The following is a 401-nucleotide window of genomic DNA, read 5'->3' on the forward strand; positions in this document are numbered from 1 at the left end:
TTAAGATATCATGCTCTGGGCACTGTGGGGCTTGAGGTAGGGGGACATGGGTGATTGCAGCCCTGTTTTGAGGGGGCTGGCATCCACCAGGCGTGGCACAGCTGGTGATGCCACAGTGCTGGGCTGACTTTGTGCTGGCAGTCCAGCTACATCATGGTGCCAGCGGTGACCCGGTGCCACCCACCCCCTTCACTTTCACCTGTGACCTGCAGAAATCCAACAGGTTTAAGGCTATGAGCATCTAGAATCACCATTTCAAGACACAGCCTGGAATTTTTCCTTTGGAAAAAAAAGTCCTTTGGAAGGTCTTGCCGGAGACTGAGCAGCACGGAGAAAAGACAAACCCCTCCTGTTCGAGGCAAGTGGGTATGGGAGGGAGTAGTTTATCCGTGAAAGCACCA

Source organism: Apaloderma vittatum, unplaced genomic scaffold (assembly GCF_000703405.1).
Source record: "Apaloderma vittatum isolate BGI_N311 unplaced genomic scaffold, ASM70340v1 scaffold27534, whole genome shotgun sequence".
In the NCBI taxonomy this organism is placed as follows: domain Eukaryota; kingdom Metazoa; phylum Chordata; class Aves; order Trogoniformes; family Trogonidae; genus Apaloderma; species Apaloderma vittatum.